At 41.2% G+C, this 22,118-nt stretch overlaps 1 pseudogene; it reads left to right on the top strand.

The window, feature by feature from the left end:
• The first annotated feature begins 4,263 nt into the window (after window positions 1-4,263).
• On the top strand, window positions 4,264-4,798 carry LOC119232106 (60S ribosomal protein L36-like; annotated as a pseudogene).
• Window positions 4,799-22,118: the final 17,320 nt, after the last annotated feature.

Below are 22,118 nucleotides of genomic sequence, written 5' to 3'. Positions count from 1 at the left end.
GCGTGGCTCTGTCCAATCCCGGTCTTCAGGCTGCGCGTGCGCGTCGGGTGGGCGGCCCTCGACGTACAGGTAAGAGGGGCGGGTCGCTGAGGTCTAAATGGCGTCTCCTAGCTACGTGCCACCTTCAGTCTTCTGGAGGCGAAGTCGGAAGGCTCTGCTTTGGGTTCTGAGTTTTAGCGGTGGCGGGGGTGAGGAGGGTGGTAGTGGGGGACAAAATAGACCCTAACGCTATAGTTATCAAGAATTATTATAAAACCACGATAATTAAAACTAATTTAAGGACAAAGAAAAATTAAAAATCAATGAAGAATAATAGAGATGCCAGAAACAAGGCCACAGGTAGGTAGTCACTTGCCCCCCGCCCCAAAGAAGCCACTATAATGCAATAGGAAAATTCTTTTCTATAGTGCCAGCAATTGAAGGTCAATTGAGGGAGGAAATGAACCTCGATCACTACATCATACAAAAAAAAAAAAAGTAACTTCAACATGGATTATAGACCTAAGTGTGAAAGGTAAAGCTCTGGAAAAGAAAGAACAGCAGAATATTGTGATCATGAAATGGGAAAAGAATTAAAAGGACATAAAAAGCATCCATCATGAAGGAAAAGTTGATAATTGGATATCATTACATTTGAGACCTGGAAAGACACCATTAAAAGCGTAAGATGGAAGATGGGGGGGAAAGCAAACATAGTTTAAAAATGAACAATGATGTAAAATATGTATAAATAAAAAAATTAAAAATTTTAAAAAGTAAGAGCACAAGCAACTGAATAGAAAAGATATCTATAGTACATATATCTGACAGTGGCCCTTATTAAGAAATACAATTCTTACAAATATATTTTTGTTACATAAATTAACCCATTTATTACCAGCATTTCAAATGGTGGAACAGTATTTCAAATCCTTCCTCTTTTGATGGCAGACTTGACTGTGACAGCAGAAATGATGTAGGTCTAGGTACCACCAGGTACTCTTTCCATATAGGAAAAGGTCTTCACAGCTCATCTCTTCATCTTGGTTTTGGCTCAAAAGGAGCAATACTTGGGGTGCTGGCTGATTTCAGTTTTCTTCACTATTTTCCTAAGGAAGCCACCATAAATTCTAACCTTGATACATTTGGCCATCACACCACAAACTATGTCCCAAACCCCAAGAGAATGAGGAAATACATTTTTTTCAAAGACCTGAAGTGGCAGAAGAGGAAGTATGGAAAGAGGGTGTTGAGAAAATAATGGGTGAATGCTCATAGTTCAAAACCTAAAAGACGGTAAAAATATAAAAATTGAAATATCTCCCTGTACTCCAGGTACCCACTTTCATGCCCCCTAGGTATGCTCTTAGTTATATTTGTCCTTACAGATTTATCTTATGCATAACAATTATGCATATATTCAGCAGTATCCCTTGTTATGCAAGCACTATAGTGTCACATTCTGTGTGTTGCTTTTATTCACTTTAGTCCATTGATATATCATGGAAATCCTCACCAGTTATCCAGAAATTCTAGAAACAGGAAATTTTATTTTTAATTAATTGTTAATTAACTTTCAAATAATATATTCATGTTTTCTATTAATATCTTCAGTTTATGTACTCTCCAGTCCCTCTTCACTGTTCTGGAAACGTTAGACTTCTGCTTGCCAATTTGCAGAGTGTGGGTATCCCAGTAATAAACCGAAGATGATCCTTAGTCCTTTCTGCAAGACTGAGCCAGTTTCCTGGGAAACATTTTCCAGACCTACTATCCCATTAGCCAACGCACACTTCACTCCTACTTGGAGTTGTTCTGGAAACAAGACAAAACATTTCAATGTTTTTGTAGCCAGTTTGAGTTGGATCTTATTCAAATGCAAGTGTAAGAACTCTAATTTCCTGGCCAGGATATTATACAAATAATCCCACTAGTTAACATAGTACCATGACCTTCCATGAAAATAGGACAAGGAATTTCTGTTCCCATGACGATAGCATAGACACAGTGTTCCCTAATCCTCTTGCTTAGTATAACTAAAAGCCCTGGACATTATATATAAACAAGCATAAGAAAACTATGAAAAGTGGAGAGAGGATAGACTGGCTAGGGACTTTGGGACCCAAAGAATAACACAGTGGTAAGTTCCCTGGATTTTTGTTTTGTATGATTATCCCAAATCAGGTCATGGAGGAGTAGGTAAGCTGAAATGCCAACAGGTAAAGACAAAACCCCCAAAAAAGCCTGTTCTTTCTAACCAAAGGATCAGGAAAGAGGAAGCCTACGAAGACAGAAAACCTTTACCCAATAATGACTCCCTGCTACCAAAACTAGATTAAGGTACCTCCCTTGTGGCACAAGGGTTAAAAATAGTGCTATCAAGCTATTGCCAGCTACTGCAGCACGATTTCGATTCCCTGGCTGGCCAGGGAGGTGACCCACATGGTGCAGCAGACTTTACCTGTCTTGCTCACTGCTGCCTTCAGCAGTGTATTTCAGTAGATCTGCCTGTTCTGCTCCACACTCTGTCTCTGGTGAATATTCTCACCCTCCCCGCAACATCTCTGGCCTACACCTGTTCTTGTATGCATAAATTAATAAATCATTTTTTTAAAAAAAAAAAACTAGATTTAAAAACCAAACAAACAAAAAAATTAAGCCCCACAACTTTCCCTTCCAGCAAAACTTGAGTAGAAGGCCTAGACTTTCACCCAAGATAGGCTATAAAGAGTTGTCACTACCTCTTTCCTACTCTGTGGTTATGATGCCAGAGGAGGCCAGGTAGAGAGCTGGAACTTTCATTCCCATTGGCAATAAGGAGGCTGTCATCCAGCATGGTATTAGTGGAAACCACCTGGAGAACCTGGACTTCATCTCCACTTGATGGTAAGGAGGCACTCCCCCTACTTTTGGGGGGTGATATCAGAGGGAGCCAAATATAGAGTCAAGACCTTGGGCCTCCCCGGTGGCACAGCGGTTGAGCGCTGGGTTGCGAAGCTGCCCGCAGCCTCTGCAGCGCCGGTTCGATCCCCGGCTGCTCCCCGGTCACCGCAGGAGGGTCCCACATGGCGCGCAGACCTCTCCTGCCGCCCGCTGCTCCCCTCAGCAGTGTACTTCGGTCCTTCTGCCTGTTCTGCTCCCCTCTCTGGCTCTGGTGAATTCTCTCACCCTCCCGCGCTTCTGACTGTACCCAGTGCTTGTATGCATGTATGTATAAATCAATCAATAAAATAAATAAATAAATAAATCTTTAAAAAAAAAAAAAAAAGACCTTAACCACTGATCAGCAGCATCAAAGCCACCTCCCACCCCACAGATTAATGGAAACCATGAAGGAAGCAATAACTCAGTACCCTATCCTCTCCCAGCCAGGATAGTATCAGTGGGGTCCTACTGGGAAGCCAGATCTCCCAAGTGCACCTAACAATGATAAGTCCCGCCAAGTGTTGATGAAGGTCAAGTGGGAAACCTGAACTTCCTTACCACATGGCAATAATGAAGAGGAACCTCCCTTCCCTGCCAAAGTGGTAAGAGAAGTGTACTAAAACACAAGATTTAAATAAAATCCAGAATTTTTGATTCCCCCCAAAAGCCCAGTTTTCATCAAAAAAAACTCCCATCACAAGCAACAGTTGCCAATACAAAGATGACACAGTGTTTAAAATAACTGAAAAGGATTTTAAAGCAGCCACCATAAAAATGTTCCAATAAGAAATCACAATAATGTTTGAAACAAATAAAAAAAGAATGTCTCAGCAAAGAAATGTGAAGGACAGGGAAGAACCAAATATGAATTTTACAACTAAAAAATACAGTAACTAACATTAAAAACTTAATGGATGGCTCAACAAAAGCATGAAGAGAACAGAACACAGGAAAGATATTTTGAGGTTATCACAATAGAAATTATACAATCTGAACAACAAAAATAAATTAGATTGATGGATCCTCAATACATGGAACTAAAAAGATCTAGCATTTGTGTCTTTAGAGTCCTAGAAGAAGAGGAGAAAGAGAGTAAAACTGAGAAAGTATTGAAAGAAATGATAGCTGAAAATATTCCTAAATTTGGCAGTAGACAATCCTACAAATTCAAGAAGCTGATGAAACCCCAACCCAGTAAGCCCAAAGAACCCATGCCAAGACACATCATAATCAAATTTATCAAAACTAAAGACAAAGAAACAATCTCAGAAGCATCCAGAGAGAAACTACATTAATTATAGGAGAAAAACTATTCTACTGACATCAGTCTTCTCATTAGAAATACAGAAGGCCAGAAGAAAATGGCATATTTCTCAAGTGCTAAAGGAAAAGAACTATCAACCCCAAATCTTATATCCAACAAAATTATCCTTCAGCTTCCACCAGGGACCAGGGCAACCACTGTTGGTCAGAAGCCATGGTTCTGCACTAACCCCATGGCTGTGGGCCTCAGCAGGAGCCACAAGGTGACCAAGAACATGAGCTGAGACACAGCCACCACCATGGGCACCCAGAAAATTCATGCAGGATATAATCCAACAGCTGTGCCCACTATGGGCAGTGCATGATTGATCTGCTCAAGGTCACCAAGGACAAGCACGTCCTCAAGTTGATCAGGGAAAGGGTGGGAACACACATGCAGGCCAAAAGGAAGAGAGAGGAGCTGAGAAATGTGTTGGCTGCTGTGAGGAAGGTGGGTGCCAAGAAAGACTGAGCCCTCTACCCCAAATGCATAAATAAAATTTTCCAAGGCAAAAAACATCTTTCAGGAATGAGAGGAGTATAAAGACATGAAAGGAAACTATGAGAATTTGTTGCCAGTAGACCTACTCAACAAAAATGGCTGAAGAAAATGTTCAAAATAGAAAAAAATAAAGATATTCTTAGGACATCAGATTCTAGCATGTAAAAGAACAGAGTAAAAACATGGATAAACAAAATAGGCTTTTCTTTCAAATTTTCTAAATTATATTAAATTGTTAAAGCAAAAATTATTGCCCTTTCTTGAATGGTTCCCAATCTATGTAAAAGAAATATTTAAAACAATTATAAGTGGGAGACAATAAAAAGAAATAAACTTTCTGCACTTCACCCAAATGAGTAAAATGTAGATTTTACAGTATGTATCACAGATATATACTGAGGACCCTAGAGCAACCACTTAAAAGACTATATGCAGTGATAATATTTTAAAAAATACTACAGATAAATTCAAATGAAAATTTAAAAATGTTCAAATTACCCACTGGAAGACAAGAATAAAATACCAAACAAAACAATCATAAAAATAAAGAAGACAGACTTAATAATTACATCAAATGAAAGAGGTCTAAATACAAAAACTTAATGTTTTTCACTTATGGACGTAATACTAGAAGTTCTAGACAGTGTAATAAGGCAAGGAAATGAAATAAAGACTATACCAATTAGAAAAGAAGAGATTTAACTCTCCCTGTTTTGCAGATGACATGATTGTCTACATAGATAATCCCAAGGAATCAGTAAGGAAAAAGTCCTGCAACTATATGAATTCACTAAGTGAAACCCTCAGTATACAAAAATTAATCATATTTCCATATATAAGCAAAAAGCATGTGAAAATCAAAAAACATAATACCACTTATTCACAAAATGAAAATATATAGTTGTAAATATAACAAAATCAAGTACAGGACTTACATGTTGAAAACTACAAAACATTAATGAAAAAAGATTAAATGGAGAAACATACCAGGTTCATAGACTGTAAGACTCAACATAGAAAAGATGTAAGTTCTCTCCTAATTTTATGTTTAATACAATTTCATGAAAATACATCAAGATATTTTGAGGATATAGAAAAGATTATTTTATTTTTCTTTATTTTTTCTTTCTTTATTTTTCTTTATTTTCTTATTTTCTTTTTCTTTTATTTTTCTTTACCTTTTGCCCCCTTCACCCATTTCCTGCACCCTTCCTCTCCGCCCCCCTCGTCTCTGGCAACTACCAATCTGTTTTTTGTATTTATGATCATGTTTTTAGTTTTTTTGATTTAAGATTTTACATATAAGAGAGATCATACACTATTTGTCTTTCACTAGATAAAGATATAGAAAAGATTGTTTTTAAGGGTATATTGAAAGGCAAGGGAACTAGAATAACTAAAAAAATTGAAAAATAATAATGGAAGGAATCACTCTACCTGATTTAAAATTTTATTAAATAGCTCGAGACTTGGTGGTGATGTCTGAGGTTAGAAAATCCATAGGTCCTCCCCGGTGGCACAGCGGTTGAGCGCTGGACTGCGAAGCTGCCTGCAGCTTCTGCAGCGCCGTTTTGATCCCCGCCACCGGCGAGGGTCCCACATGGCGGGCAGACCTCTCCTGCCGCCCACTGCTCCCCTCAGCAGTGTACCTCGGTCCTTCTGCCTGTTCTGCTCCCCGCTCTGGCTCTGGTGAATTCTCTCACCCTTCCAAGCTTCTGACTGTACCCAGTGCTTGTATAAATAAATAAATAAATCTTAAAAAAAGAAAAAGAAAAAGAAAATCCATAAACAGGATAAAGAACCCAGAAATAGCTACAGACAATTATGTGAACAATTAGAACTATTAGAGAAGCTAAAATAAAAATGGTAAAAATACCAAATGCTGAAAGAATGCAGAGAAAGTTGATTTTTCATACACTACCAATCAAAATGTAAAATGGTACAGCCCCTCTGGAAAAGTTTGATGGCTGTAAAAATAAAACTAAAGAAAAATTAATTACAACCCAGTAAGTACATTTATCCCAAAGAACAGAAAACCTGTTGTTGTAGAGTCTCCCCCTAGACACAGACCCGAGTCTGAATCAGATTTTTAAAAAGTCTTTATTAGCCAACCAGTGACTGTCTCTCTAGTAGGGAGCAGCCCCGAGCAGGGGGTGATAAGAGTTTTTAAAGCCAAAAACCGCACCTGGGAGTTTGTGGTTGCCACAGCAAGCGGGAGCACAGAAGCGAAACTGTGCTGTTACAAGCAGCAGAGCATTTCACCACATCCCATGTTTCAGGTACAAAGGGTACATACATCTTATTTTTGACAGGAACCCGGCCTCTATTGTTTTGGCCTGAAATTTTCCCACAGCCCTAACTTGTCCTCCCGAGATAGCTCAAGCTTAGGCCTTGTGTGGTAAGCTACATTTCACATTGCCCCCATTTCACACAATGAACAGACCAAAAGCTGAACATAATTGTTCAGAGAAGTTTTATTTGTAATAATGAACTGGAACCAACCAAACTGCCCCTCATGTTTAAGTAAACTATGGCACATCCATACCAAGGAATACAACTCAGCAAGGAAAAGGAATGGACTATTGATATACGCAATAGTTTGTATGTTTTTTTTTTTTAAGATTTATTTATTTATGCATACAAGAACTGGGGAATAAGCCAGAGGTGCAGGGGGGCTGGTGAGAGGATTCCCCAGAGAGGGTGGGAAGCAGAACAGGCAGATCTACTGAAATACACTGCTGAGGGGAGCAGCAGGTGAGACAGGAGAGGTCTGCTGCACCATATGGGTTGCTCCCTGGCGGGCCAGGGAACAAACTCATACTGGCTGGCGATAATTTGCTAGCTCTGTCTTTAACCTCTGAGCCACCAGGGAGGCCCGACATATGCAATAATTTGAATGAATCTCAGGAACATTATGCAGAGGCAGGAAAAAAGACTATCTTTGAACTCACCTCCCCCGGGATGATGATTTAATCAATTGAACCAATGTAATGAGCCCTTCATAAGAACCTATAAAGGATAGGGTTCAGAGAGCTTCCACAGTGGTGAATGTGGGACCTACGTGTGTGGGGGGCAGTATTTTTTTAGAGTTAGGCATTCCACTGTTCAGCCATTTTGTGTGTAGCTGCCATTTTAGAGTTTTAGGTACCGCTGATCTGCTGTCCTGAGGATGACGACTGCATTCCAGAGATAGCTAACTCCTTGACTCATCCTCACCCCATCTCTAGTGACCAGTAGTGACCAACTTGGACAGTTCCAGCCATCAATGGGGGCAAACTAACTATAATTGGAGCTGCATCTCAGCCCGACCAATCAGCTTAGAATTATAGCCGCGGGCATGCCAGAGTTAGTAAATGCACCCTTGTAGCCAATAAGTGATTGCCAACATGATTTAATTTTTTAACCTGCTTCTAACCTTATAAAAGATCTCTGTTTCCTTTGTTCGGGGCTCTCGATATCTGACGCTGTGTCGGTGCGTGTCATGAGCCAGGACTCGAGCCCGTAATAAACTCCCTTTTGTTCTTGCATCGGCCGTTATCAACTTCTTGGGGGATGCGCTGCTCGATCTTTGGGCACTATAGAGAACACATCCGAGTGTTGGGAAACCTGTGTGTGTGGAGAGAGCACAGAAGCTCCATGCCCTTTCCCACATACCTTTCCCCATGCATTTTTCCACCTGGCTCTTTCTAAGTTATATCCTTTTACAATAAACCAATAATCTAGTGAGAAAAAGCCAATCTCAATAGGTTACATACTTAAGATTCCTTTTATACAACATTCTTGAAATAGATTAGTGGTTGCCAGGGGCTAAGTAAAGGGGCGGGGGTGAGGGAAGGATGGAAATGTGACTATAAAGGGCAGTAGTAGGGAGATCACTATGGTGATTGTATCTGATTGCATTGGTGGCTATAGAAATCCACACATGTGATGTGGAAATGAACAGACATTTGCATGCACACTTAGATCATATTTTGATATCATACTGGAATCATCTTCACTGCTCTGTACTACCTTTGCAACTCTTCATGAATCTATAACTCATTCAAAATAAAGTTTAATCTAATAAGGACAGATATTGGGGCCTCCCTGGTGGTGCAGGGGTTTAAGTCTCAGCGCTATCGAACTATCACCAGCCACTGCAGCATGAGTTTGATCCCAGCCTGAGAGCTAACCCACATGGCTCAGCAGACCTCTCATGTCTCCCCTCAGCAGTGTATTTCAGTGGATTTGCCTGTTCTGCTCCCCACTCTGTCTCTGGTGAATCTTCTTACCCCTCACACCTCTGGCCTACACCCCAATTCTTGTATGCATAAATAAAATAAATCTTTAAAAAATAAATAAAAACAAAAAGGACAGATATTGACTTTCTTAACACAACTACACTTCAGCCTTTTCATTCTTAAAGTGAAGATAATTAAGTATGAGACCAGTGGTGATAGCACTTATACACTGCCACATAAATTAGTGCTCACTAAACTGGAACTGTGGTTTTTATTGCTAGTGGTGGAATTGTTGTACTACTATTAGGACACGTAACCGCATTTTCCTCTGATGAGGGCAGAAAAAGCAACATGTTTCAGTGGTAACTACACAGGTTACTTATAGCTCTAAGAACTTTCCTACTAGTGACAGAACACTAACATCCACCCCAGGGATCTTTTAATAGAATCTGTTTACTTCTGGTATGTGCTTTGTTTGATGCTGCTTGGAGACTGGGAGATGGGGTGGGGGTGGGGGGGGTGGAAATTCCTCCTAATTGAGCTGCAAGGAAAGATCGCCACCTTCCCTCAGCATCTGGAAACGAATCAGAGTTTGGTGTGCAACCTCTATTTGCATATGTTATATCATCTTCCTTTCAAAGATGCTTTGGTGAGCATAAATGTTATGGCAGAGTACTAACTGGTCAGAAGAAAAGCTGGGAAGTGAAAACAGAAGAAAATGAAATTTTTTAGAACATTTGTTGGTATAAGACCAGAGAGCACAAAGCTGAGACACAGACAAAATGTTCTGTTATTTGTGGTTACTAGAAAATGCTCAGCTTCCTGGCAGGATGGGAATTTTATTGCTACTGAAACTTAAGAGAAATGCCAGTGATGGTGTCTGCCTCCAGAAATTATAACTCTCAGAAATCAGAAAGCCCATAGTTCTTTCCTTGGAAGAAGGATTTATAAAATGTTTTTATTAAAATGTTCTTTAGAATCTTGTTGCCTAGTCTAACAAATAATTCAGACATATTGCTTCAAATCCTTAATTGGATATTTTCAGGAAGAATATTCATAAAGGCTGAGTGTTACAAAAAGCATTCTATTGATAATAAAATTAACTTTTTCACAAGAAGTTGGTACCATTTGATACTAGAATTGTGCTGTCCAATATAGTTGCCATTAGCTACATGGGGTTATTTAAATTTATTTTAATTATATAAATTTAACATAAATGCAGTTCTTATTCACATCCATCACATTTCAACCACTCAGTACAGATGTAGATTATTTCTATCATCTCACTTCTACATGACAGTGCTGGATGAGTCACAGCAAAGATACATTAATCTTGAAAATCAGTCCTTCTGCACGCTGTTATTTCCACCATTTATTCTGCTGAAAACATCTCTATAACAGATAAGGACCTGATGAAAAATGAAAAAAATTATCCCTCAGACACTGGGATTCAAACATGGGGAGTCTGGGGTCTGAATGCACCTTTGGAAGAGTTACATGCCTGGCTTTTCTGGTGAGAGAGCACAACTCTGCAGAAGGACATGGCTGTCTATGCTTCTAATTAGAGAGGAAAGTTTCTGATGCCCAAACAGCACCCCCCCCCCCCACACACACACATGCATCCAGCCTCAGATATGTGCAAAAATTATAGGAGACCGCCTAAGAAACCAACTCCATTTACCTGAAACTGGGTTTTGTTTGAATTAAAATATGTCAATTTTATGCTTACTATGTCTTAATTGTGCCTTGATGAGAGATGGTCTTATTTTCTTTTTTGTAGTCAATCCTAGGGCTTCCACTTTCTGAGGCTCCTGGTGAATTTAATAAATGAAAAAAATCCCAAAATTGTTTTTACAAGTCAATGATTTTAACACACAAATGCAATGTAACATATATGTGGTGTTTACAAGACAATCCAAGAATTCATGGGAAAATTTATTGTGAACATATTGTGGATGTTCTGGAACACTTCTTCCTCCCCCACCTAGCTGACAAGAGAGCAAAGCCATCTGCATAGACTTAAAGTCCAGATAGGCTCTGTCTGTTCTGTGACACAGCCATACAGAAATCTGCTGCATGCAACTAAACCAACCTTTCAATCCCCATTAATGACCAAGGAGTCAGATAAAAATTTAAAGAATAGGTACCTAGCTTTTGTATCTCCACAGTGCATTCTTTAGAAATCAGAAAAGTGATTAAACCCCAGCATTTGCCTTCCTTAGCGCACAGCATGAAGATTTCTCTAAGTCAAGAAAACTGAGGAAATCCAAAGATTTAAACCTATAGACAAAAACCAAAAATTCCCTGTCATGAATAATTCCACTTTTGACATCAATGACTCCCTATCCTATTTCTTCAGCATGAGGTACATAAACTGAATTCAAACTTGTGACTGTTAGAGCTGTTTTCACAGAGTAAAATCAGTAGGATTTTGCTTCCCTGGTTCAAACCCTCAATTTGATTATTTAGTAATCTCTTTGTCTAGCTGTCATTGAGACTTTTATTTCCGCCAACACTACTAATTGACAGTTGCCCCAACTTTGGTGCATGAGCATAGGGTGACTGACATTTTTCTTCTCTCTCTGGTCAGTGTCTCTCTGTGATGTTGTGACCTCGCATGACAGTAAAGTTATAAGTCTAAGGTTAAGGACCCTTTTGAATTGAAGCTGGGGACAAATGTCTTGCCACCTTCACTCAGCAGGATTTCTGCCTTTCATGCAGGGAAAGTAGTACTTGCAGAAAAGTATGTTCCAAATACTTCCAGCAGATGGCGCCTGGGATTGGAGCGCTGCCTCCAGAGGCGACATCTTGAGCTGGCTCTTCCAGCTTCCATTTTCTCCCTCGTTCATTAGGAGGCATCTGTACTGATATTTCCAAGAGGAGTGACTTCGTTTGTCTCTTTCCTCCCTTCTTGCCAACTATCCTACCTCTTAAGCTCCTCTTTTTAGCTTGTGAATAAATAATTATGGCTAAGAGTACATTTCTTTGCATTCTTTTTATTTCCTTCAGGAAACAGCTTGATAAAGCAATTCCATTTCCCCTACATTATAATGTAATAAATAGACATTTAAGGGAATAGACAATTTAATAAAAGTCATTTAAGGGAAGAGAGAGAGAGAGAGAGAGAGAGAGAGGAAGCGAGAGAGCTTGTACAACAATTCAACATTTCTCTATTCCTATAGCACAGATTCATCCAAAAGAGAAGCCATGAGTTTCTGAATATCTTTGTATTGCTGAGGAGGTCACATCCTTCTTGAAGCAAGGAAATTCTGCCTCTGGAACAAATTAGCTTTGATCTCAAGGTTTCTCTCAGGAAGGAAGTGAACTGTCAGAGCTCAAAAAAACACATCATCTTCATCTTCCATTTAGTACCTTAGAGACTTTAGACCATCAAGAAGGCCTTTTGGGTTTTGGAAAACACATAGGATTCTCAATATTCTGCTTGAGGATCCATAAAAAACCATCCATACCCCTACTGCCCACATACAACCCCCTAAGTCATGGAACAGCAGAGTCCATGACATTTCTGTATTAATACAGAAATTATAATATCAACCATCTGATCTGGAAGACAAAATGGGAGATGAGGTCTCCCACTGCTGCCTACCCAAGAGGGTGTGGAAAATCCTACAGTGAGAGTCTGAAAGCCTGTGGGTTCAGCTACTTGGAATGCAGGAATTCAGCCCTAGGCTTGGTATATTGTAGGCACTCCAGGGTGGTCCCCAGGGAAGGGGGAGGTTCCCTGCCCCACCCAACGGAGGGTGGAGCTGAGCAGGAAGAGGAGAAGCTGAAGAAGAGACTGAGGAAGGAAGCAGGATGGAGCCAGGAGACCTGGAGGAGGCACATGGAGCCTAGAGACACGTGAAGAAACTGCGCTTGTCTTTTGGTCGTGGACTAGGTGACACAGATGTGGGTGAGACCCGTGGGGAGGTGACCATGGCAGCTTTTATCTTGATGTTGATTTTGCTCTTTTCCTTCCAGGCTTGTCCAGTTGTTTGTGACCCTTTTCTGTGGGTCCCCACTGGAAGATGCTTTAGACTTGTAGCAGGCTTTGGGGCCTTGCTCTGGGCCAATCCCATTTGGATGGACTTTTACCCACGAGGGGACGGGTAACTCTGGATGCTTCATTTAGAAACTAGACTCTTTGCCTTACCTGTATTGTTTCCTAGTTTTATTAAAGTTCCTTCCCATTAAAGTCTCATATGTTTTGTGTTGATGCGGCGGATGGCAGAACCCATTTAGAATAGGCAGGTTTGGAGGTTTTGGGCTGCCCCTCTCCCTGTCCTATAACACTCAGAAGAGTACTGATAAGCCATTCTCCTGGTTCTGTGGTCAAGGTGTCTTTTGGAGAGAAATGCACCACACTGTTTTACTTCCCACTTCCTTTCTATTCATTCAGCAGATGCTTGTGGAGCACTTATTAGTGCAATGGACTGTAGGAGCACATGGATAAAGTGAGACAGCTCCAGCCCACAAGAAACTGGCAATCTGGGAGAGAGAGGAAACATGCACAAAATGAGCTTGTCACAGAAGGAAATGTGGTATGGAAGAATTTCAGTCACACTGCGGTGGAAATTTAGGAAAAATAGAGTAAGGAGGGGCATCCAGAAAAGGTGATGTAAGAGTAGGCATTTATGTGGGAACTTGAAAGACGAGGTTGAATTTAGACATGTCCATTTCTCCCTTAGTGACATTAACAAGAGCACAGTGGAACAAAAGCTAATCATTTGATTTGGTTGCTGTGCGGAATGGGTGAAGATGAGCATTGAGAAAATAGAATGGGTCATAAGGGGCGGAGGCACGGATGGACTCAATTCACTTGACAGTGAGGAGCTGCATTTAACTTTTATAGCAGGGAACTGGCCAGCTCTGTATATGGTTTCATAAAGATTTCCACAGCTGCTCTCTGAAAGATAGAAGAGGACTGAGAATAGAGACAGAGAGTCTAATTAAGGAACTGGGGTAATACTATTCGCAAGTGTAGCCCCAGCCCCAAATTTATTGCAAGTTCACAAAAATCTTGTGGAAATATGGGGAGATTCATTCATTCATTTAATAAATGTTCCTTGAATTCCTTCTATGTGCCAGGTTTGGGAAAAATAAAGGGAATGAATTTCAAAATTAGGGACTTCAGGGCAGAAATGGAGATGGAAAGACGAGAATTAAGAGGTGTGTAAACATAGACTCAGTGTGATTTGGTAATGGACTGGATGGGAGGGAAGGAAACAGGGGAGGCAAGTATGATTTGGGCAGGATCCAGGGTGATATTGGGTATCACAGAAGAAGCTGGCTTGGGTAGGAGATGAGATGAGCTCAATTTTGGATGTGTTGTGGCGAGGAAGCCCATTAGAACAACCAAGCAGACTTAAATTTTTCAATTTCTCGGACCTGGAGAGAGAGCAGAGACAGGATTTCATGAGTTCACTCTGAGGCTCCAGGTCTACATGATGGGGTAAGGAGAGAATAGGACTGTGGTGGATTGAATTATAATTCACACACAAGTGGTAACATACCTTGCAGAAGAATTAAGCATCCCTGCCCAATAAATCTCAGAACTGGTCTTGAGATTTGCATAACCAATGAAATGTGGGCAGAAGTGACATGTATCACTTCCGAGCTGAAGCTTTAGGAATCGTATGTTTTACCATGTCTCCTTTATATTGTCTTAAGCCAGAAATGCCCCTAAAGGAGGTTTCTTCAACAGCCTGAGTCCTGAAACTGTAACAGGGTGGTCCCCAGGAAAGGGGGAGGTTCCCTGCCCCACCCAAGGGAGGGTGGAGCTGAACAGGAAGAGGAGAAGCGGCAGAAGAAACTGAGGAAGGAAGCAGGATGGAGCCAGGAGACCTGGAGGAGGCGCATGGAGCCTAGAGACACGTAAAGAAACTGCGCTTGTCTTGTGGTCGTGGACTGGGTGACACAGATGTGGGTGAGACCCGTGGGGAGGTGACAATGGCAGCTTTTATCTTGATGTTGATTTTGCTCTTTTCCTTCCGGGCTTGTCTGGTAGTTTCTGACCCTTTTCTGTGGGTCCCCACTGGAAGATGCTTTAGACTTGTGGCAGGCTTTGGGGCCTTGCTCTGGGCCAATCCCATATGGATGGACTTTTACCCACGAGGGGACGGGTAACTGTGGGTGCTTCATTTAGAAACTAGACTCTTTGCCTTACCTGTATTGTTTCCTAGTTTTATTAAAGTTCCTTCCCATTAAAGTCTCCTATGTTTTGTGTTGATGCGGCGGATGGCAGAACCCATTTAGAACAGGCAGGTTTGCGGGGCTTGGGCTGCCCCTCTCCCTGTCCTATAACAAAACAAAGAAAGGATAAGAGTGTAGCAAAACCCAAAATGGACATGTAATATGAACAAGGAACAAACTCTTGTTGTCATAAGCCTCTGAGATACAAGGGTCATTTTTTACACAGCATAATTTAGCCTTTTCTGACTCAAGAGAGAATTTAGGGGACTAGTAGGAGAAGAAAAGCTGTCAAAGGAAACCCTCAGAGAAGGAGAAAGAGAACAGGGATACATGTGATACCAAAATTAAAGTATTGTCCTCATCTCACCCAGTTTTGATGATAAACTTCTCCTAAGTAAGGGAAATGAGCAATATTTTTCAATATTTCAAATTCCATATTTCCTCCATCCCAGCAACTCCATAATTCTATACATCTCTTTGCGCATATGCAAAATGATATAGGTATAAGACTATGTAATGAATCTTTATTTGTGATAGCAAAAGACTGGACCAACTCAAACACCCATTAATGAAAGGCTGATTGTTTTACACTGGGGCACAGCCATATGTTGGTATATCGTGAGACTCAAAGAAAATTTATGAACCAATATGGGAAGTCACTATATATCTTGTCACTGATTATCCTTTCATACTTTCTGTTTGTTGAGTCCTAGTAATACAATAAGTTAATGCCTTTGAACCATGTGAACAAAATTTAAGTAACTCAGAAAAAAAATCCACTGTGCATTATACCTTGATTGTGTACTCCTAGAGGTCAAGGGCTATATCTTCCTGGTTTCTTTAGAGTAATGTACTATTCATACAGGCATTGAATGCATGCAATATATAAATGCTGATGATTGATGCCATTTTTTCATACACCACCCCAGTGAAACCTGTCCAACTCTATACTCCCACCCCAGGTTGAAAAAATTTCCCCATTCTCAAGAGCTATTCCCATAGCTCCAATCATATGGAATTTTAGGGTACAAGTTAGCCTAACCAACTTGTTATCTTAATTATCCATACTACACTTTATCTTGCCCTACCTCAACTATCAGTTTCTTGAAAATAGAAATTGTATTTCTCCTATCTCATCCTTTTTTTTTCCTTTTCTTTCTTTCCTTTTTTTTTAAGCACAGATTAGGTGTTAATAGACTTTTTTTTTTAAAGATAATTTTTTACAGGAATTTTTGATTTACAATAAAATTGAGAGGAAGGTAGAGATTTCCCTGCCCTCAACACATGCATAGCCTCCCCAATTACCAACATCACTTGGTACATTTTTTACCAAGGATGAAGCAACATTGACACATAATAATCACCCAAATCCGGTCCTCCCAGGTGGCACAGCGGTTGAACGCTGGGTTGCGAAGCTGCCCGCAGCCTCTGCAGCGCCGGTTCGATCCCTGGCTGCTCCCCGGCCACCGAAGGAGGGTCCCACATGGCGCACAGACCTCTTCTGCCACCCGTTGCTCCCCTCAGCAGTGTACTTCGGTCTTTCTGCCTGCTCTGCTCCCTGCTCTGGCTCTGGTGAATTCTCTCACCCTCCCGCGCTTCTGACTGTACCCTGTGCTTGTATAAATAAATAAATAAATGAATAAATAAATAAATCTTAAAAAAAAATAAAATAAAATAATCACCCAAATCCACAGTTTGCATTAGGCTTCACTCTTGATCTTGTAGACGGGTTTGGACGAAAGTATAATGACATTTTATATCCTTTAATATCATGCAAAGTGTTTATGCTGCCCTAAAAATCATCTGTGCGCCACCCAGTCATTTTTCCTTCCCCTCACCCATTAATAACATTTTGTTGAGGAAGGTTTGAGACATGAAACTTTAGAGCATCTTAGTGTAATTTGTTTATGAATACTAAACTTAGGTACTGATCTTTGAAGTCATAGGAGTACTTATCTATAAGGTGAATTTGGATGATATTAATCAAAGTTATTTTGGGGTTATAAAGTGTTATGGGACCCAAATGTCAACTAGTGTTTTATGTAATGAGGGCAGATGGTGGCAAGCCTCTTAACTGAGTAACAGGAAAAATACTTACTGTCTGGAATTCTTTTAAATTCTCATTTCTTTCCTCTCTCTAGGTTTCTCTCTATGTGTGAAATGGATACTGTCCTTTTGGTAACTTGGTGGAATGAGAGGTCACATTTGGATCTCCATGGGTTATTTTTTTTCTCCTTTTTCACCTTAAATTGAAAGAGAAGAGATGCAAAGTCTCCTACCTCCGAGGCAGCTCCTTCCGTCTCCAGCTCCACAGCTAGTCAGGGTCCTCCAAAAGTGCCTCGCAGATCTTCCTGAAGTGTCTTGCAGGAGAGGAAACAATGGTTTACGTTTGGGTTTGGGCCTGGTTTGTGTTTTTCCCCTGCATCCAGAGATTGGCAAGGCTGTCAATCAAGAGGTCTTAATCAAAGGATGGGGTAATCAAAGTTCTTAATCAAATCAAAGGATGTGGTTACTGGGTCAATCCATCTCTGCCTCTGGGGGCTTTTGGGTGGAGAGTTCAAGTTCCAAAAATAAAAGTGGTGTAGGTTGTCAAGGCATTCTAGCAGTTCGTCCTGGAAGGTCCTCCATTAACTGCTATTTGAAGCCCTGCTCTTCCCCACTTATAAAATCCCTTTTGTCACTGTAACAGGAATAAATCGTAGCCCTTTAGATCAACAGTGGTATAAAGGACCCTGCTTTTCAGTTGGTCACACAGCTCCCAACAAAAGACTACATTTCCCAGCACCCTTTGCAGATGGGAGACAGGAAAGCGATATCTGTGACGGAGTCTGGACGACTTCAGGTCATGTGCAGGGCACCTTCCAGGGGTCTTTGGCCTACTGGGGTTCCCCTTTACGAAATACTGATACTGAGGGGAGCTTACATTTAGCAAGTAAGGCACTTGGGCCTCCCTGGTGGCATAAGGGGTTAAGCACCACACTATGAAGCAATCCACAGCCTCTGCAGCACGAGTTCGATCCCTGGCCGGCTGGCGAGAATCCCACATGGTGAAGCGGACCTCTCCTGACTTACCCGCTGCTCCCCTCAGCAGTGTGTTTCGGTCAGTCTGCCTGTTCTGTTCCTCGCTCTGTCTCTGGTGAATCCTCTCACCGTCCCCCCTCATCTCTGGCCTGTACCCCAGCTCTTATATGCATAAATAAATAAATCTTTAAAAATTGAAACGTAAGCCACTTTTGGGGGATTGGACCGGGACTTGCCTTTGGAAAAAGCAGAAATGAGTAAGTGAAGGTGTAGCCCACCCTGTGACCTAGTTACTCTACTCCAAGGTGTAGTGCCAATATTGTACCAGAACTCGGTACCACTTTACTCCTAATTGCAGGAAACCACCCAAACCATTCATCAGTAGACGCTCTGTGCTATCAACATAGGATGGGCTGTTAACAACGCAGTGGGAAAGAAAGAATCGAAGCTACCAGTGACATCATGGAATGGTGTCAGACATCTAATCAGACATCACCATCTCAGGAAGTCCAGCAATAAGTGAGGCCAGAATAGTGGTTACATGGGCCTGGGCAGAGTGACTGGGAATTTTGTGGTATGGGAATTAGTCTATATCGTGAGCTGACTAGTAATTGTATAGTGTACACATAGGTAACAATTCTTAAAATTGTACATTTAAGTGCACTCTATTGTGTATATATCATACCTCAGAAATAAAAAGTGAATGGTGTAATATTTCATTCTTGAATTTGTATTTTCCAGAGAATTCAAAATAAGACCAGATGAGTGGAAATTCTCATCTTTTGGTTTAATAAAATTTTATTTTTTAATAAATCACTCCTTATCATCTTCAGGTTGAAGTATAAATCTTGGTGAGAAACATAACACTGTGGTTAAAGGGGCAGGTTTGGGGGCCAGACTTCTTAGGCTTAAATCACATTTCTGCCTCCTCGCTTGTAAGCTTGAAGAAATTATATAACTAGTTTTCCTCATTTGTAAATTTTTTTTTATTAGATAATAAATTTTATTGTTATATTCCCCATACAATTGCAGCGCCCCCATTCTGACCCCAATCCCTCCCCTCCCGCCCCTGCCCCCCTAAAAGTGTCTCTGGTTCATAGTTTTTTGTTGATTTTGATTTTCACTTTCTTATAGTTATTCATTTTCCTGGTCCCTTATTTAAGTTTTCTAGATTCCTGCTATGAGTGAGACCATCCGGTATTTTTCTTTTTCTTTTTGGCTTATTTCGCTGAGCACCTCATTTGTAAAATTAAATAATCACAGTATTTACCCAGAGGATTGTTGGGTGATTAAATGGGTTTATATATGTGCAATATTGTGGTTTGTAAGAAATGTTTTGGTCATTCTGATGATAGTGTGTGTGTGTGTGTGTGTGTGGCATGGGGAAGGCAGATAGTCAGGCACGGGACTGTGGGAGTCTGGGTGCAGAGCGCCTCACCCAGCCTAGAGGTCAGAGAAGGCTTCCCAGAGGTGGGATACTAGAGCCATGTTTGGGAAAACAAGCACAGTCCAGATGTGGAAATGGAGGGAGGGAGCAGCCCATGAGAACTGTTCCATATTTCATCTTCTACCATAGTTCCTACCTCATAGCTCTCAAAAACCTTGGAATTTCCTAAGTGTTGAAAGTGACAAAGGTATCTCTTGTGGTGACTTTTGGAAGCATGGAAGGATGGGACTGGCCAGAATAATCCGTCAAGTGACTTGACGGTTTGGAACTTCTAGTCACACCCCCTGACCCTGGGTGCTGGAGACTAAGTTCAATTACCAATAGCCAATGATTTACTCAATCATACCTGTGTGATGAAGTCACCATAAAAAATAAGAGAGAAGTGTCTTCAGGGAGCATCTATGCATCTCTTCCAATTGGATAATTGAAGACAATTATTCTTGAATAATATCCTTTGAAATAAATCAGTGAATAAATGAATTTCCTGAGTTTCCAACCACTCTCGCAGATTAATCAAAACTGAGTTAGTGCTGGTAGGAACTTCTTGTAAAGGACGAAGCCAGGTCTTTCATTTGCCCCAGAAAATCAAACTAAACCATGAGAATGTAGTTGCACAAAGGAGTTTATAGTTCTAGGCAGCCACCAAGGGAGTTTGCAGGATTAATACCATAAAAGAGCAGGGGTGCTATGATTATATCCAAGGGAAGTGAGGAAGTGCAGGACCTGAAAGAGTGAAGGACTTTGCATTCCCAGCTCCAACGAGGTATGGAACATGTTTATCTTTAGCAGAACATGTTCCTTTGGGGCTGATAACCCATAAAGACCAGCAGATGCTTGCCCTTGTGTGATCAACCTTGGAGGGGCACAGAGAGTTTTGTTAGAGATGTAACATAGTTCTCAAGGTTTCCTGGGAATAAATCCTGGGGAAGGAAGGGGGAGAAGGAAGAACAAAGGATGCTTAGATTTAATTCTGCTTAGTTCTGCTGGAACAGTTTTCATGGACTACTCCCTCCCTCCATTTCCACATCTGGACAATACTTGTTTTCTAAGACATGGCTCTGGTATCCTAACTCCGGTAAGGTTTCTCTGACCTCTATGCTGGGTGAGATGCCCTGCACCCAGACACCACAGTCCTATGTGCCTGCCTCTGTCATGTCTTCCCCATTCTCTGTAGTCACTGTCTGTCTGATGCCCCTGCATAAAAATTTGAACTGAAATGGACAGTGGCTGCATTTTTAATTTTTAATTCTCTCTATTCCCAGTGGCTAGGACAGAACCAGAAACAAAATGTAGGAGCTATTAAATTGTGTTGAAAAAACAAGTTCTTGGGCCTCCCCGGTGGCGCAGCGGTTGAGCGCTGGGTTGCCAAGCTGCCCGCAGCCTCTGCAGCGCAGGTTCGATCCCCTGGCTGCTGGGCAAGGGTCCCACATGGCGCGCAGATCTCTCCTGCCGCCTGCTGCTCCCCTCATTAGTGTACCTCGATCCTTCTGCCTGTTGCGCTCCCCGCTCTGGCTCTGGTGAATTCTCTCACCCTCTTGCGCTTCTGACTGTACCCAGTGCTTGTATAAAATAATAAATAAATCTTGGGGGGGGGGAAAAGAAAAGAAAAAACAAGTTCTTCAGTAGAGGGGTCTTACAAATCAGTAATAGTGGGGCACTCTGAATGAACTTAGGGACAGAAGGCCTGCTTCCCCATCCCAGCTGAGTAAACTTGCACAATATGCCACTTCCCTCTGACTCAGTTTCTGGAATACAGTGATGGCAAAAATCACATGTATGAGTTTTGTTTCCCTGGGTTCTATGAACTCCTCTAGCAAATTAATAGAACCAGAGGAGGGGGCCATGGAACCGTCCAATTTGTAGCCATATTGGACATAGTTGTGGAGAACCTGAGGACCTCCTCCTCATGATTGTCTTCTGAAGTGATGGCAGTCTTGTGGGACTAAGCCCATAAGATACTGATACTATCTCCATGTAGAGAGACTCAGAATTGAGTTAAATTGTAGGACACCCAGTTGATGTTGCAGAAAGTTGCTGGGGTGGGAGTAGGTGGGGGGAGAAGAGAGCCCCCACACACTTGGTGACTTAAGTCTGCAAGTAGTAAAGGAGATTCAAAAAGCAAGAAGCACACAGCAAGGAAATCCCCACTGTTTTCTACACAGAAAGAGGAAAGCTGAGATTTTCCTTCATAGTAAGTATTCAATAAATGTTATCACTATTGTTTTCACCACCGTCATGACAGCAGAAAAGCCAGGTTTCCAGTCCTTACTCTGCCACCAAAGCTGTGTGAGTTTACACCTCTGATCCCCAGGTCCTTCATGAGCAAAATGGAAGGTTGTGGCTGCTTCACTGTGCTGTTGTGATAGTTACACAGAAATATAGATGGACTCGTGGTTGTTTCAAAAAGCATGAGTGAATTGATGTCTTAAATGCTTATCCCAAGACAGCTAAGATAGCCTCATTAGTTTCAGAGAAGAAGTCTATACTCTCTTCATTTCCTTTCACTGTTAAGTAAAATTATATTCAATCT

This window comes from Talpa occidentalis, unplaced genomic scaffold (genome assembly GCF_014898055.3).
Source record: "Talpa occidentalis isolate TD23 unplaced genomic scaffold, MPIMG_talOcc4v2.1 talOcc4.7, whole genome shotgun sequence".
NCBI lineage: Eukaryota > Metazoa > Chordata > Mammalia > Eulipotyphla > Talpidae > Talpa > Talpa occidentalis.
This window is presented reverse-complemented; position numbering and strand designations above follow the sequence as displayed.